The sequence below is a fragment of the Lathamus discolor genome, chromosome Z (genome assembly GCF_037157495.1).
Source record: "Lathamus discolor isolate bLatDis1 chromosome Z, bLatDis1.hap1, whole genome shotgun sequence".
In the NCBI taxonomy this organism is placed as follows: Eukaryota; Metazoa; Chordata; class Aves; order Psittaciformes; family Psittacidae; genus Lathamus; species Lathamus discolor.
Genome location: NC_088909.1, coordinates 37,068,370 through 37,086,611, shown reverse-complemented (window position 1 = coordinate 37,086,611; position 18,242 = coordinate 37,068,370). Strand labels below are relative to the sequence as shown.

Genomic DNA, 18,242 nt, shown 5'->3' with positions numbered 1-18,242 from the left:
AAACAGACCTCACCCTACGGAAACTGGAAAGCAACCTGGTGAGGGAAAGGATTGACGCAGTAAGAGAGACCAGAAAAAGGTTTTCAAGATCAGTCTGTAAGAACATAAGAAGCAGCCCCAGCAGAAATTACATTAATTCTAATCTACTGTCAAGAAGACATTGTGAATGCTAGAATGAAAAATATCCCAAAGAAAAACTACAGTACAAAGGTAAAATAAAAATAAAAAAAAATAAATTAGGCAGTCACAACTAACAGAATAAGGAGCAGCAGTACACAGGGTAACTGTGGGTACACAGACATCCAGTGAAAGGGGAGAATTCTCATGCTGTGGTTATACAACGGGTAGGAAAACCTGCCCTAGTTTGACTTTACATATTACCAGACACAAGACAAGATGGCATCCATCTCTGCACAGGCTGGAAATCATGACAAACACCCATAATCCCTGCAAAACTGAATTCCAGCCTGCTACACCTTTGTGACTGTAAATACCTGTGCTAGCAAAGCAGAAGTTTACATATTTATGTAACCATCACTCTTTCCCATGCATTCAGAATATACTTACTACAGCAAAGGCTTCTTATTTGCAGTTACTCTGTGAGATCATTAGGTTATTACCATTTTTATCTATAGTGCATGCCAAATACAGCATAATCCCAGTACTACCAGTAAGTAGAATAGCAGAATCATAGAATAGTTAGGGTTGGAAAGGACCTTAAGATCATCTAGTTCCAACCCCCACAGTATATTATTTTATTAACGTATATTATTACAGGAGTAATAGCAGAGTGGAGGAATATGGCCAGATGCTTTTAAAAATCATTCTAAGGTACCATCTGTGTGAAGAAGTGTAGGCTGTAAGTACAACAGGAAAGTAAAAGGAAATGCTGCCACTCTGAGCTGGTGGCAATGGGTAGACGTGTAGGAGTTCCACCCACACCAGGGCAGTGCAGGCAAGGTAATCCCACAGAATACATTCAAGGTGAAAGAGGAGTAAGAACAGTCAAGCAGAAAAGTAAGTCAGATTAAAGATCTTGATTTGAATCAAGGACCCTCACCGAGTGGGCAAAGTGGAGTCAGCAAGAGACCCTCCTGTCCTCTTCACAGAAGCACAAGTATGCAGGAATACCAGAAAAGTCACTGCATGATGAACCGTTAGAGAGCTTCACAAGGATGGTGTGCAACAGACTCTGAAAAAATAAAACCCTTAGGTTATTGTGTAGTACCAAAAAAAGAAGAATTTAGTAAAGGCACTATTTTATGTGAAGGAGAACAAGACATTCCCCTGGTACACTAAGAGCAGGCATCTCAAAATGTGTGTGCTTCCCACACATATTGAATCCTGCTCACAACAAGTAAGGGGGTTTATCTATTAATTATCTGTAAGACCAGCTGAGAGTACTTACCTATAGAGTGTAAGGAATGTATGGAGATGGGTATTAGAAAGACTGTAATAATAGAGGACAGTGCATTTCATTCAATTCCAAAACAAATTTTCGGGATAGTCAATAATAAAGGTGTTCTCATTTTTCTGTCTTTTTAGCAGAGATAATACTGCCTTTTGCCTGTCTAATCTGTTTCTATTTTACGCTGTTTAGAGCATAAAATCTGCTTATTTACACAGAGAGAATCTAATATGAAAGATATATTTGTATTGCATAACACCATAAGACAACAAAAAAAAGAGAGAAAATGAAAATTAGGATGTGTTTATATCACAGACAGTATCTCCTTACATTGCCTAGCAAAAAAAAATCGAAGATTAAACTGAAATTAACATGCAAGTTCACTAAAAAACCTTCTTGCACTTAAAAAAAAGAAAATGAAAGGTCTGCTCTTGAAGACATTTAAAAAGATATTCTGACATTCAGATAACAGCACTGTACAGATGAACAGCATCCTTTGTTACAGGAGGCCATGCAGCTTTCACAGAAAACTTCTTTTGACATTGTTTGGGCATGAAATTTCAGCACTTGTTATCAGCTACTGAGGTCTGACAGGAGCACCGCTCCAGCTTCAGAAGCTTCAGGTGAGAGGCAAAGTATTAAAAAAATAGAGTTTAAAAAGTAATGTTTCCATTTTGTTTAACCTTTCTCTCTTTCAATTTTCTTAGTTTTTTTCAGTTAGTAGAATGAAGCGGATATTGTATTGTAGAAGGACTTTTATACAGAACACTGTATTCAGGTTCTCATAGCAATTACATATATTTTTCTCTTTTTACCTGCCAGAGTCTTGAGCTGTGAAAGGGTGGGGCATCATCATCATTATTATTATTATTATTATTATTATTATTATTATATACTATTATGTGTATCACAATAGTAACCACAATATGTTAATTCTTCTCTAGCAGTGTAATAGCCTACAACTGCTAAATTGACTGTGATCCGAGAAGAATAGCCAGGTAACAGCTTTGAAGAACCACTGATTTCTCAGCTCAAGTGGTGAAATCCACCTAACTATGCAAAAGGATTTATAGATATACACTGTACAGCATGCTGCCATGCTACCTCTGAAGCCTACTACTTAAAAGCCAGCTTGGCTAGCCAGAGTCACATAGCTTGGTTTGTGTAGTGCTGTGGCTGTGCTACTAGGTGACAAGCTCATCTGGGTATGTTTCAATAGTGTTGATAAGAATTGAAAGTTTGTAAAACGTATTTTCTTTGGGGAGGAGATTATAGGCCACTACAAACAGATGATAAACATGTTTCCTGTTAACAAAAAGAAAGGTGGTCTCCTTTAAAACAGGTTTAAGGTGCTGCATATAGAAATTCGATAAATGAGATTCTTTCATTAAAAACTGAAAATGGACACAGCACAGTTATTAAACCTGTTATGAAGCATTGTAGAGACAACTGACAGGCAGTAAAAAGAAAACTTGTTAGTAAAACCAAATTGTTCAGCAACCAAGGCACATAAGGCCAGTAGGAAAAAGCATGAGGGAGAATTGCTTGAGCCGTAGATGTTGATGTAGTGTAGGCGAAATCTCCCATTATTTGGCTCACAGGAGGAAGGAGAGATGAAGAACAGGAAATGTAAATAACCGTAGAAATTAACCCTGGATATATAAAGTTATCACATTCATCAACATTATGGAGCACTAGATACAATGGGAGAACAGGTGAAAAGACTAAATGGTATAAAATCTTGAAATGACTGATAAAGACATACCCTGAAACATTTCTAACCAAATTTCTTTATATGTGCACAAAAAGTGAACTGCTGTTAAAAACATCCTCTGCTTCATAGTATCTTGGAAGTTCTTTTGCTTGAGGTTTGACCAAGGCTGTTTAAAATATTTATATTTGACGTTATACATGCACATGTGCACAGACACTCAGGAAGAACTGTACTGCTGTCACTAGCTTTAGTTTTAACCTTATTCAGGTCACCCTCTACCCTGTGGGTCTGTGCTGTTGTTTACTGTCTAGTAGCTCAGACATGATTTTCTCTGGAGATAGCTGCCCAGAAAAGGCCTTTCAACAGAACAAAAACTCTCAACCAAGAAACCCCCAAGGGAACATTTTGAAGATCTCCATGCTGAGAGGATAAAAATGCATAATAATAGAACACTGGACCACTCCTAATTGAAAGCGTGAATTTGTTTGGTTTCAGTTTATTTGCTCATTTGTTTGCAATGCAAAATGGCATTCTTACAAAACCAGTGAACCCAGAAATTTAGGTTCAGAGATGCGTAGCTTGATAGAATTTCATAGGGAGAGCTTTTCTTCTCTTGACCCTTTGCAGCTTCAGTCTAATTGCTGTACCGCTGGAAGAACAAAGAGCAGAAATATCCATACATATCCACAGTGTGCAGCTGCTTGCCCTTTAACATCTTGAAAATGGCACTGCAATGAAAAATAAAGCTCTCATATTGGAGGATGTAAGATTACAATGTAAAGTAAGGAGAGTATTGGGGTTGGTCACTGGAGACGTATTCAGTGATGACAAGTAATGTAGTGTAATCAGTGAAGCTCAGAGGAAAAGAAATTTTAAAGCATTCACTTTATAGGATGCTGTAACTTTTTACACTTGCTAGCGCTCACCTAGCCAATCATAAAAGGTGTCCTAAAACACTAAAAGGGCTCTCAAATGGCACCTACAGGCTGATGGGCGGAGTAATTTCTTTCCTAAACTGATTTCTTGCTGCTATTCATGACCAACAGACTTTATAATAATTTAAACATTTATTTAAAATTTGAAAGCTTTTAAAAATCTTTCATGATAATATAGCATGGGAGAACACAGTGTGGTTCAACTTATCAGCTGTGAAACAATCGTATCAAAAGCCCATGCCTCCAGGGCTCTTTTTCTCAGGGTCATTATTCATAATAGTGGTCATAGAGTATCTTGTGTATCATGTTCACCAAAATCACACTTTTAGTCTGCATTAGCATCAGGAACAGCTTTTTGTTTTAACTGTGCACAGACTCACTACTTTTGCTGGTTTTTTTTTCCACTTCACATGACTTTTCCTCCTATTACTTTCTTGTTCTCCTGCAAGGGAAAATTAAAAAGGAGTAAGCACTAAATCACACCTTAAAGTAACTTATTCCTGTACAAATAAACACACTCATGAGCATCTCCACAGATTTTTCTCCTGGAGGTTGTAAGCAGCAGCAGTTTAACATTTTTCTCTTAAGCATGCAGGAAAAGGATTCACCTCAGAGGTAAAAAAGCTTTCAAGTCAAATGTGAGGCACATACAATGAATGTCAGAGAACAAGTAGTTCATGGAAATGCATTCAGACTGTAAGACAGGAACAAATAACTTCATACAGCAAAAGCAGCTAAACTCAGCTACATGCTATAAACAAACACTGTCTGGACACATACTGCATACACAGAACTTCACACACAGCTTTGAAAGTGAAATCTAACATAGGCATTGTCATCATTAAGTGAAACGACTGTATGTCAGCTTCAAAGAGGACAAAGGATTTTGTAGGGGGTATTCAAAGAAGCAAAGGTACCTTACAGATGCAGTAAGAAGTCTTTCAACAAGTCAGCTTCAGCTTTTCAGCCTTCTGGCCCCAGTAGCACCTCCACCTTACCCTGGTGTCCCAGTATGTGAACAACAGACTGCTCTGGCCCTGTGTGCTGAAAGATCAAGTAACAAAGTGTGAGGAGGAAGCAATTGTTACTGGACTTTATGTAACAACTTCAGTAGGGCAAGGCTTAGAACAACACATTCTTCCATGATCTCTTTTTAATCAAATAGTTTTTAATCAATTTAATCAAATCCTAACAGTTACAGGAGTGCTGTAAATATGTGTGCATTAGCTGCTGCATTGGCCAACTGACTGAACAATCAGAATTAAAACCGTGAAATATTGACTGGAGCTACATTAGCTTTGTATCCCTGGTAGATCAAGGCCGGAAAAAGCACCATGACACTGCCACAGCCTTCAGTAACATGCATATGATTCACAAACCCAGATTAATGTGGGCCCACAGCAAATATCAAATAGAAAAGGGACAGGACAGACACCCAAACAAAACAAGGAAGCAAGACTACAGATGAGGCAAATAAACCAGAACAGCTCTTTGGAGAAAATGAATTGTAAGGGATTCAGCAATGACTAGGGCACATGGTAGATGCAGGGACCTATCCTGGGCAAAGGGACTACATAAAAGAAAGTATCATCAAAGACTATAGGGAGGCAAAGATGCATATCGAAATGGAAGAAGCATCAGGAGCAGAGAGAGACCAAGGAATAGAAGCAAAACAAAAGTAAATGGAGAATTTGTAGACAGCAGGGAAACACAGTACAAGTGAAGTATAATGCCAGGGAAGACATACAAGAAGGTGATGGGGTAGGCCATCCTGCAGAATGTAAGCACTTTAGGAAAGCTGCTGCCTCACATGGAGTGTGAGAGCATGGCTTACGGGAATCCAAAATGAGCAAATAGCTATAGCATGCACAGCAATGGCACCTTTAAATGCTTCAGGCAGAGATGGGGGAGGGGAACATCCTGTTTTGACAAATTCTCCTAACTTAAGATAAACAATTACCTTTGTGTAACAGTGGATACCACCAAAACCTGAAGATACTGGTAACCTCTAAGGTCTCTTCAAATATTCCTCTGTACAGCAACTCTGGAAAGATAGCCATAAAGACTGTAACCTATTTAACTTATATAGGTTAGCTCACTTAAGTAGTGTCTCACACAATGAATATTTGAATTCTAGTTTCATCTTCTAGATGACCTTAGAGTATCAGTGTGAATACATGAAGCTGACAACAGGCTACATGCTGCAGAATGAACTGTTGCAGCAAGACTGCTAAAAGCATATGGCTTTTATAAGTTATTTTTCTACCCATCTTTTTCTCCTGATAGTCTTTGGTGGTATCTTTATAATACTCTACACAGCAGTATAATTCACAGAATCACAGAATCACAGAATCCCAAGGGTTGGAAGGGACCTCAAAAGATCATCTGGTCCAACCCCCCCGCAAGAGCAGGGTAACCTACAGTACATCACACAGGAACTTGTCCAGGCGGGCCTTGAATATCTCCAGTGTAGGAGACTCCACAACCCCCCTGGGCAACCTGTTCCAGTGCTCTGTCACTCTTAGATCTTTAAATCATGTCTGTGTACAATTTTGCCTTCATTGCCAGTAGAGATCATTAGGAAATGCTTAACTGTGATACCTCAACTCTACAGATTATCTCTAGTGCTACCTCATTCCTCTGAGTTCCTTCTGAAAACAGTTTGTGTTGTGTGTTTGTGTTGTGCGTCCCCCTCCTTGAGAGTGAAACACAAGATGATACCCTTTCAAACAAGTAAACAGAAATGGGTTTGAAAGATTAAAGGGTTTATATATCAGTCATATCACTAGAAAGCATTTCCTGCTCTCCATAAAATTTTACACTAAATGCATTTGCCAAAGAGACGGTGCAGTTGTACCGATTCCTATACCTATATGCGTATATAGGTATCCACCTGTGTACATACCTATTATTAAAGGCAGCAGAAAACAGTTGATCTGGGCTTCACATTGGAGCCAAAACTGAGCTAGTGAAATTCAACAAGAAATCCATGTTATGCACTCTAGTGACAGGCAACATTTCACTTTCCATCTTGTAACCAGAAATACTAGACTACAATCAGGGAACGCTCCTTACTCAACCTTCTTCAAAATAAATCAGCACTAAAATCCCAGATGTTAAAGCACAGAGATTTTGGTGGTGTACTGCAGGGAAAACATCAGGGGCAGGAGAATGTGAAAATAAAACTAGGCCAAAACTACCTATCATTCATGCACAATTCAAAATGCAGACAGCATTCCCCAGCCACTGAAAGTTTCTTGGGGTTCTCAATCTACGCAGCTGACCTCATACTAGGGGGCTGCACTGTCCTTGTATGCTTCCAGCAGAACGCTTGAATGCAGATTTCACTTATCAGTCTGGCAGTCACAGAAGACAGTTATGGGAAACACTGAAAAAAATCTGATTTCAGCCCAAAAATTCATGGCAATTAGGCTCTTCTACTGTGTGCTGATTTCATCCTTGTTTTCCAGACTTTTTCAAAGGTCACCCTTCTTCCCTGCAAATTAAATGAGTTATAACTAGTTTAGCTGAAGTGTCTCACCTTAGACTTGGATTTATAGCATTAGTAGAGATATGAAAGACTAGAGGTTTTCCCTGTCAATATTATTCTAAGAGGAAATCCAAAATTTCCTTTCCTCTGAAACAAGGTATAACATAATCTAGTTCAAGGCAGAATACTTTCTATACATGACCCAGAAATATGAGATAGGTTTTAATGGTCTTCAAATCAGACACAGTATCAGCTTACACTGACATCGTTTTAATTCTGATTAAGAGTTTCTGACAATATTTCCTTTCCAACTTTGCCTTCATTCCAGTGTACACAATGCACATATCATTCAAATATGACTATCTTAATTAATTTTCATGTTGATTTTGTGTGTGTGTCTGTATTAAATGGGTGAGGCAAGAAACATGGAAGGCAACAGAGAATAGGAGAAGGTAAACACCTCCTGTTTCAAAAAAGACCTTCAATTTACATAGCTTGTTATCACACCAAAACACATTTGTGCAACAGCATCATCAGTGATAACAGGAAGACAATACATAACAGATCGGGGTTTTGGGGGCTCTGCTGAGCTGATGGCAAATACTTTCCTCTTGCTCAAGTTCCTGCCAAACAAGCAATGGCTATTTTAAAGATACGTGTGGCAGACACTTAAAGCCAGGTTTTCAGAGTGCTGAATACCCACCCAAGCAGGAATCAACAGGGCCTGCAGGCACTTGATCTCTCTAAAAAGCAGAGCTATAAATTTCAGTAGATTTTTTCTCACTGTGCTATTATAACAATCTAAAGTAGGTCACAATTCGTACTTACATAGTCAGTGACCTCACGTGTTATTTTTGGTCTTGGAATAAGTTCTTTTTTAATCCAAAAAGCTGAATTTACTGCAGTTATCACAGAGAACATATATGCATATTGTATGTTTATGTATCTGTTGAATATACACACAGAATCATTAAAAAGAACCATAAATGTTAGGAATCCTTGCTGGAACATAAATATGCTTCATAGAGAGCTTAATTATCATATACTCAAAGTTTTATTTATCCTCATGAAATACAGCAAATTGATAATGAACTAAACATACATCCTGATCAAAGCTAGACTGGCTCTTTTCAAAATACAGCTCTTGTCCCTGTAGGTAGGAATTCTGTATAGTGGCTGAGATATGCTGCTGTTGGTACAGCCTGTTCATTAGGGCACTTGCAACTGTGAAATGTTGCTTTCTGTATGGAGAGGTACCAGTAAAAGTATCTTGAACAAATTAATTCAAATGCCTTATGCCTGAGGGACCAGAGATATTAAATTGCAATGTGAGGTTCTCACAACAATTGCCTACCCTTGTTGCACTAGACAGTTATCAGCTGCCTGTGCAGACAATAAGCAGCAGAACTGAAGCCAAGACTGACAGTGGAACAATACACAGTCATAGAATCCTAGCATCAATTATGTTAGAAAATACCTTTAAGCCCATCAAGTCCAACCATTACACCTTAATTTAAGTACATTACTTGTAGAAAGTACATGTAAGGACATCAACCTCACTTCTCACTCTTCAGCACTTTCCCTCAAAAAAGTCCCATTGCTTTTCAAGAGCCAAGTGGGCACAGATGTCAGTATCCCTGCACCGACGCTACCCCTTACTCTAGCCAAGGCACATAAACGGCATTTACATTGTGATCCGGTGACATTGTTACTGTCACCATGCACAGATATAACTGGATAGCATATTTGGCATTGGGAAGATGCCACAGCACCTCAAACTACCAAGCAGCTGCTGAGAGCTGACTTTAGAGGGGAAAGAATGAGAAGGAAACTCTGGCCTTTTTATAACTAGATGAAGCTACAGAATTCAGTGTGGCCAAGCTTAACTTCTGCTCTCAGGTCAGTTTCAAAAAGCTCAGTATGTAGTAGGGTCCAAGATAAGAGAAGGTTAGCAACATGAGAAGAATTAAAACCTGCAACAGAGAAATGTCATAGCAGAGCTGGAAAATGTTAATGCCAATTCAGGATCAATAACAGAACCAGAGAGATGGAGAAAAACAATTTCATAGGGCGCATTGGTAGGCCAGAGTCAGCCAAGGGAGGAGCAATGTCAGGACATGGTCAGTGAGTACAGGAAAAATTTCAGTCCATGCCACTGCAGCTACGTGCACAGAGTTACACAAGCTGATGTGAGAATAGGATAACAGTAAAAACCTTGTTCTGGCAACACTAGGTGCTGTTTTCATCTACAGGAATTAAAACACTGTCGAAGTATGACAGCTCTTGATGGACCAGAACTCTCCTTGCTGGTGCCCGCAGGTCATTGATAGCTGAGGAACATCTAAGGAGAGCTCAAATGCCTTCACTAGCTATCTTAAAGCCAAGAGCTTTGTCACTGACAGCCTATATAATTTTGCTGTAGATCTCACAGCTACCATGTGGCCCAGCATGTGTCCCTCAAGCCACCATGTTTCCTGTGCAGAAGAGGATGCAATGTCACATGAGTTACTTTCCTGTTGTATCCCAGTTAGGAGCACAGACCACAGAACTGCACTGTCAACACTTCGCACACACAGCTTACATGCTGAGGAGATGCAGCAGGAACATCCTCCCTGCACCTAGAAAACCTGTCAAGTTACCCTTCCTTACCACGCATCCTACCAAAGGCAGGCAGTGGCCTTCTCACATTTGCACTGAGAGCAGGGAAGCTGTAACTGGTTAAATTGGCTGTAGAGTACTTCAGGGGTGTGCCTGATTAGGCATTCAGACACAGCATAGCAATACAGCTACGACATCATGCAAAAAAACTATGCCCAGGGCACAAAAGCAAAGAACATGGCCCCTGGGTAGTGGCTTCTTGTTTCTGCCTGGAGAAGGAAGAAGATGTTAAATTCAATGGTAAATCTTTCTTCCACTTTATACCAGCAGAGAAAAGATTTCAGTTATGAAGACCACAATTCTGCATCTAATGGCACCTGACACCTACCTCAAGTTATAATTATACAGAAAACTCTAGTAATTACATCTTTGGAGATATAATTGACCTAAAAATAATGGTGATATTTCACCTGGAAGAAATGCTAAATTGAAGCAGCCAAATTAGTTGTGGTTTTAGTTGTGAGAGAAGGAATAAATTTGAGCATACCATTTTATGCAATGTATCCGGTAAAGACACTGGAACACTGAGCATGAGTAATTACACAGCAGCCTTAAGCAATAATTGATCAGGGAAATAATCTAAAAGATTACAGTGCTGCAGGAGAAAGAGTGGTATTTATTACAAGATGAAATAATTCCTTTTGGCTATTTTTAATTTAACTCACTTATTATTTACCATATGAGGATTTTAATTCTGTTCATGCATGTATCTTCTGTTTGTTAAAAAAGAAATCAAAAAAGAAGTGTCACAAATGAGATAGAAAGCATTATTAGGAAGATGCTGTAAACAAAAATTCTAATTTCTGATATCCAGGCCCAAAGACTTCAGGCCTTTCTAGTGGAACAAACTTTTCTTCACATCTAATCAATCAAAATAATCTTGATCTTACTTGTATGTTTCCTTAATGCTCCTGATTTCTAGATTGGACAGATGGAAAAGAAAGTTGAGAATCCATCTGTGGTATCTAAGATGCTAAGACAGTCAACTTCCTACTGCCTAGCCAGGCCACAGAGTCTGGGTTCCCCACCCCTCCACAGTTTTAAGAACAGAAATACATTCATATCAGGAATTCTCCAGCCTTCATTAAGTATTCTGCATTTAACACCCAATATGCAGGACGAACATTTCAGCTGGTGACCACTAGTCCATCTAACAATCCCACCACAGCACTATACCAGCTACTAGGAAGAAAATTACGCCAGCCAAAACCAGAACAAATTCTAATAATTCTTCATTGCCCTATATATGAAACTTGGATGCATGCTACATCCAAGACAGAGATCATTTTAGCTGAGTTTAGATTCAATTGAGAAATAGCTATATTGTTCTGTTAATAGCCATACGTTTGAATATATCATTTTGATGCATAGCTCCTTCTTGTTTTGAAGCATGAATGCTACGATGTTCATTCCACAAAGACAGCTTACATGGATTGTTAATAAAACTAAATATCACTACAACAGACAATGCTGACATTTCTGACATTTCTGGTGAATGAAGTTGCCAAACCATTATCCATTATATTTAAGAAGTTGTGGCAGTCAGGTGAAGTTCTTGCTGACTGGGAAAGGGGAAATATAACCCCCATGTTTAAAAAGGAAGACCTGGGAAACTACAAACCAGTCAGTTTCACCTCAGTGCCCAGCAAAATCATGGAGCAGATCCTCCCAGAAACTCTGCTAAGGCACATGGACAACAAGGGAGTGGTTGGTGACAGCCAGCATGGCTTCACTAAGGGCAAATCATGCCTGAACAACTTGGTGGCCTTCTATGATGGTGGATAAGGGCAGAGTGACTGATGTCTCCATCTGGACTTGTGCAAAGCATTTGACTCTGTCCTGCATTATATCCTTGTCTCTAAACTGGAGAGGCATGGATTTGATGGATGGACTACTTGGTAGATAAAGAATTAGCTGTATGGTCACATTCAAAGAGTTGTGGCCAATGAATCAATGTCCAAGTGGAGATCAATGATGAGTGGTGTTCCTTCAAGATTGGTATTAGGACTGGTGCTGTTCAACATCTTTGTCAGTAACATGGACAGTGGTATTGATGCATCCTCAGCAAGTCTGCCAACAACGCCAAGCTGCGTGGTTTGGTTAATACACTGGAGGGAAGGAATGCCATCCAGAGGGACCTTGACATGCTTGAGACATGGCCAATGCCAACCTCATGGAGTTCAACCAAGCCGAGTGTAAGGTCCTGCACCTGAAATGGAGCAATGTCAAGCACAGATACAGGCTGGGTGGAGAATGGGTTGAGAGCAGTCCTGAGGAGAAGGACTTGGGGGTGTTGGCTGAAGAGAAGCTCAACAAGAGCTGGCAATGTGCACTCACAGCCCAGAAAGCCAACTGTATGCTGGGGTGCATTGAAAGCAGTGTGATCAGCAGGTCAAAGGAGGTTCTCCCTCTCTAATCCAGGTCTAAATACTTCAATTTTCATTCCAAGTTCAGTTTTGCTAGAAATTCTAAGGAAGAGACAATTTCCCTCAGGCTGAGGTATGATTCCACTTTTCTATGCCAGGGAGATTTCATTCTGTCCCTCAAAGTACCCTCACCATCAAAAATGAGAATGTTACAGTTCTTATACAGGAAGAATGTAAAAAACCCCAAATACACAATCTCAGCACAGGTGTAAGTTAAAAGAGCTGATTAACCAATTACACCACCTAAGAGGAAAAACAGACACACAGAAAAACCAAACCAAAACCAAAACCAAAAAACCATGAACAAGTGAAATTAACTTTCTAGAAACCTACAACAGAAGAGATGCTGTACAAACATGTCAAAAGAGATAAGCCCCTTAACCAAAACAGAGGTTATAACTTCAGTGAAAAAGAACACAAAGTAAAAGAGAAATAAAGCCACAGAATACACTTGCAGATGACTGTCCTGGGTTCAGCAGCAGCAGTTGTTTTTCTCCTTCTTAGTAGCTAGTGCAGCGCTGTGTGTTGATTTTTGGCCTGGGAACAGTGCTGATGACACCAATGTTTTCAGTTGCTGCTCAAATGTTTGGTCTGACCAAGGACTTTCTGAGCCTCATGCTCTGCCAGGGAGGAGGGGAAGCCGGGAGGAAGCAGAGACAGGACACCTGACCCAAACTAGCCAAAGAGGTATTCCATACCACAGCACGTCATGCCCGGGATGTAACGGAGAGTTACCCGGAAGGGCTGGGGGACTGCAGGGTTGGAGGAGGTATCGGTCGGTGCTCGGCTGGGGGGAGTGGGGCGAGTTATCGGTTGGCTGGTGCTGAGGTGCTGTATTCTTTCCTCTTGTTATTTCCTTTATTATTATTATTATTGGTAGTAGCAGTAGTGATTTGCGTTACACCTTAGTTACTGGACTGTTCTTATCTCAACCCGTGGGAGTTGCATTCTTTTCGATTCTCCTCTCCATCCCTCCAGAAGCAGGGGGAGGGCAAGAAGTGGGGGGAGTGAGTTAACGAGCTTTGTGGTTGGGTTTAAACCACAACAATGACAAGAGAAGTGAATTGGCTCTGCTGACCTTTGTATGGACTAGATTTGCAATAAATAATTAACTACGTGTGATCTCACTCAAGCTCAGAAAAATAGTATGGCTGTGTTCATCAGCTATCTTAGTAGGACTTGTTATTTCAAGCACAGAATTGGAACGGAGTAGTTAGATTCACACTTGATGTACATATCAGGACGATATCATAGTAATCTCTCCATCATACTTCTGTTTCTCACCTCTCCTGCAAACAAGTGATACGATTTCTGCAAATGAAAGTCCAGGTGATAGGGTCATAGGCAGAAAAAGAATTCATGCAGCTCTGCAAGATGCCTCTCCAGATCATTGCTAGTTAGCTCTAGAAATTCAGCTACATTGACACTCAAACCACACTTTTGGGGAAGTACCAAAGAAAACTTATGATTACTTTTCTTCATTGTGAGCCTCTTTACCTGCTGTGCTGACACCTCCTCTCTCTGAATACCATTTTAAAATTCAGAACACACATTGAAACATCACTTAAGCTCAATAATATTTTTGTGTGTGTGTGTGCCTTAATAAGCTTAATGGAGTTCTTCAGTAGCTTGACACAGAAAGAACTTTCAAAACAAGGTGTGTTTTAGCCTGCATTATTGCAAAAAAAAGGGGAGGGATGATAGCATCTAACGAACAGACAAGTTTCATACCAGCAAAGCAGGGAAATTATCCAACAAAATTCCAGTTATCAGAAATCATGCCTGCTTTGGCCTGCTTTTTGGTAGCTATTCCTAAATATTATTTGCTCTTAATATCAAATTAATTTACAAATTTACTGGAATAACTGAACATACTATCTAAAGAAGGGAATGTTATCATAACTTTATGCCTTCTTACAAACCCTTCTATACAAAAGCCCTAGGGTGCTTTTTTTTACGTTAATTAAGCTCCCATTCTGATGGTTGTTACATTAAATATGACACTATTTATTTATTTATTTTATAGATTTACTAGTGTTAAATATTTACTTAAATATAGCACTGAGAATCAAGGTATGTTGTGAAGAGTTTAAAATTGAGGCTCTGATCCTGTAAGATCACCCCGTCTCTCTTAAGGAACTTAGTGGGTGAAAACAGAGCACTTCTTCCTTCATTTTTGTAAGAGATCACTTTCAGCAATGTTTTGATTTAAAACTGTTTGGTAAATTCAGGCTGAGCTCACAACTGTTTTGGAGAATGGCTAAAGGCAATTACCACTTTGGTCTGAATCTTTCAAATAATCATTTCTTGTCTTTAATTTCTCTTCAGAAAAATGTTCCTTTATTTTATAAACATAACCATCACGCCAAAAAGCAAGGAAAGAATACCTCCAGCGAGTAGGTTTGGGCGCATCTGCATGGTTTCAAAACATAAGGAGAACCTGGGACTCCAACTTTGCTCTGACAGATCAGTTTTTCAGCTCAAGTCAATTACAGGTTTCAGATATGAATGCCTAAAATCACCTGATTTGTACCCATTCTTTGCATTTGGACCTCCTAAGCTGTAGTGGGAACAGAAGGAATTCATATCTTTCAATGACATTCATATACAGGAGTAATGGCTACTTTCACATACATTTAAAATGCTGGCGCTTAGCTTCAAAGAGCTTTTTTTTTTTTTTTTCATAGGATTTGGGGGAAATGACTGAAAGCAATTATTTCAGCAACTATTTAAAGAAATTGTTGTGACATTTAATTTCCACAGAAAGTAGAATAAATTGTAATATCCTCTGAAACCAAGCAGGGCGGTTGTTAAGGCTGCACTGAAAATAGCAGGCTTTTTCAAGTTCCCTCTAGATTTATTTTTGTCAACCAACAAAACGCTGGTCTGTCAATGAAATTGTATTAAATAGCACATTTCTGCAAGTTTCACAGTAAAAAATATTTTGTTCTTTTTTGTGAAAAGTTATCATCAGTGAGCACAATTTTTATTAAAAGGACCAGAAATAGATGTACCACTTTGAGCAGAAAATTCTTGCAAAATGTGCTTTAAAATGAATAGTAACCATATGTCAAAGAGAAAAAAATGAAAGCAAACTCATTGTATTGATTGCAGTCTCTCTTTCTCTTTTTACTATGAATAGGTGGAATACTGTATTCTTTCCATACATACTAGAGTGAAAATCTATGAAGTTGTTATGTTTATGTTCTTTTTGCAAATGCTGTTCTTTTTTTGCTTTGGATTCCTATGAAATCAGGCTGAATAATAATACAAAGCAGGACCACAGAGCTCAACATTTTCCAGCTATTTTATTCTGTTTAAAGCATTTCTGCTGTCAGCAGGTGTAAAATTTACTGCACAGAAAAGCATGGAAAAGTTAAACATGCTTTTCTAAGATTTAACATAACTTGCGTGTAAATGAGGCCATACCTTGTGAAGGCCTCTCTGTGCAAGCAGGGCTCAAACACCCACCATGCATTGTGTCCGCATAAAACGGGCTGGAAGTGGAGTGCCACTTTTCATCCCTTTGTTCAGCAAGAAAAAAAGAGAAGAAAGAAAGGAAGGGAGAAAAAACGAAAAAACCCTCTGACTTAATAAATTCTTATACTCAGCATTCACATGATGCTAGTTACCCTAGCAACCGCCGTATCACTTGGGACTCAGTTTGCCTCCAGGTCCACAGCATATTACAGAAACTTACTGGCTTTTGATCTTGAGAAATAGTTTATATTTACACAACACAGACACACATATACATCAGAAGATTGATACTCATGCAACGAGAGTGTTTATATTTCTAAGTAATGCTTTGTGTAGTTTCTAATTTTATTACCTAGCTCTGAAACCCTGAGAGTTGACTGCATTTTTTGTTAACTCTGAATTCGAGATTAACTTAGTGCTCTGTTGATGAAGAGAAAAATAGCAGTAATTGAGACCATCAGGGTAATGGGAAAACAAGAATTCCAAATAAACCATGGAAATAATATGTACAGAGCTATTGCAGAGTACAAATATATGAGAGTGCCCCTTGATCCAAAAGATTTTTTCCATAAATGATGTTTCCCCATATAGTTCCATCTAATTACTGTATGTGATCAAAAATTTGCAGTATATAATCAATACCATGTTTTCACTAACTTTTTAAAAATACTTTTATTTATAATTTTGTTGCTATTAAACTCACTGTACGTCACTTATATGGCAACAGCTAAGACTGCACAGACATTATTTTACATCTATCTCCTCCACTTACTCCTGCCTGGCAAAGCAAATTTTTTAAGGTATTTAACCACATCAGACAACTTTGAAAAAACTGCTTTTACTGATCTCCTTTCCTCCATTTCTGCATTTGTCTTTCATGTGATACAGATGTATTGACAGTACTCTGAAATTATTAACTTACATTAGGTCATGTTCCATAGATGCATTCACCAACTTTTTGTAGCATATATATACTGCTAATAAGGGAGTCCAAAGTATCATTGTCTGCCTTCATCTAGATACAACCTAATTGCAGAAGCAAATGAAACCAAAAGCAGAGCAATTGTAGAACCCATAAAATTAATTTTCACTTTTTTTTTTTTTACACAAATTTGACACTAAATTTGAAACATTTATAAAATCTGAGAACAGCTTTAATGCGGTACCTTGCACGTCTAGAATCGACACTGAGATTAAAGGAAGTCGTGATGGTGGTGAAGTCCCCTATAATAAACTCACAAAAAGATGACTACTTAATCTAAATATATGTTTGAATAAATATTAAATATAATTCAACTTCATTTGACTTTTTATTCAGTGCAACCACATGCTTCATTATTAACACATTTTTTCCTCTGTGTGTTAGAGATAACAAAATCAATTTATTTAATGATATGGAAGAAAATAGAGTAGATTACACTCACTTGCATTCCAACACTAACCAAAATCCACTAGCATCTTTGCTAGTAGCATCTTTGCTATTATTTGCATAACAAACTTTTCTGACCTTGCCTCATAAAGCATTTCCAAATTCTTTGTTCAGGGATTAAATATCAAAGCAAAAATAACATTAAACCAGAAGTCATGATAGTGCCTCGCAGCAAGGATTAAGTAATAGAAACACAGCTACTAAAGTACTAGAGGCAGTTTTTAAGGTCATCAAAGCTAAGAGTCAAATGACAAATGAGGCATAAGGACTGCAGCTTGGCAATGCAGCAGTCACATGTAGCAGCTGGCCATGAGTTTCAGAATCTGGGGTTCCTGGCAATAATTGCTGCGCAGTGACGTGGACAGCTGGGCTGGCCTGACAGCTTGCTGCTGCTGAAAGCCCCCACTTGCCCCTCCCAGCTCCCTTTGTCTTTTTCACTGACTCTGGGTGGACTCCACTGCTAGCTGATCTAAGTCACCACAACAGCATGAAATGTGCTGTTTTTATTCCTGGATCTATTTTGTGTCATTCTAGCAGGACACAGCAACTCACAGGTAATGGAGCAGTGTGACGGCTCACACAGAACGAGTAGTGGGAACATAATGGAAGGGGCAGTGAGTTCAAATCTTAATCCATTAGGCATGCTAATCCAAAATAAATACCAAAACTCACAATTTTTATCATTTTGGTAGCATAGAACAC

The 18,242-nt window shown here is 38.9% G+C and overlaps 1 long non-coding RNA gene across 1 annotated transcript; it reads right to left on the bottom strand.

The window, feature by feature from the left end:
- Positions 1-3,856: 3,856 nt before the first annotated feature.
- Positions 3,857-6,087, bottom strand: LOC136005248 (uncharacterized). The gene is made up of 3 exons (XR_010608731.1): positions 6,018-6,087; positions 4,975-5,101; positions 3,857-4,499 (listed from the first exon to the last, which is right to left on the bottom strand). It is a non-coding gene; the product is annotated as an uncharacterized LOC136005248 (long non-coding RNA).
- Positions 6,088-18,242: the final 12,155 nt, after the last annotated feature.